We start from the raw sequence: 403 nt of genomic DNA on the forward strand, positions 1-403 counted from the left end.
CGACGAGAACCAGGAGGTTGGCTTTTGCCCGCCTCCGTCGGGTGCTCCCGACAATCGAAGTCGTGCCGTATCGCACGTGTAGGCAGAAAGCGCACATCTCGGGGCGACGTATCGCTCCTCGCGTTGCGACGCGTCGCGCGAACAACACGTGGAAACGGTGTAAGCCCGCGTCCCGCATACCGCGCGTCACCGAGCGAATCACGCGACCACGATTCGCGCTGCGAATCGTGCCCGCCGCACACACACACACACACACACACACACACACACACATACACACCGCACACTCACACCGACACATACTTTGTACACACACGCATACACCGCCGTCAGCAAATACCAGCCGCGACAACTGGTATCACACGTACACACACGCACACACACCTACACGTACTTACACTCT

The sequence above is a fragment of the Trachymyrmex cornetzi genome, unplaced genomic scaffold (assembly GCF_001594075.2).
Source record: "Trachymyrmex cornetzi isolate Tcor2-1 unplaced genomic scaffold, Tcor1.1 scaffold1314, whole genome shotgun sequence".
Classification (NCBI taxonomy): domain Eukaryota; kingdom Metazoa; phylum Arthropoda; class Insecta; order Hymenoptera; family Formicidae; genus Trachymyrmex; species Trachymyrmex cornetzi.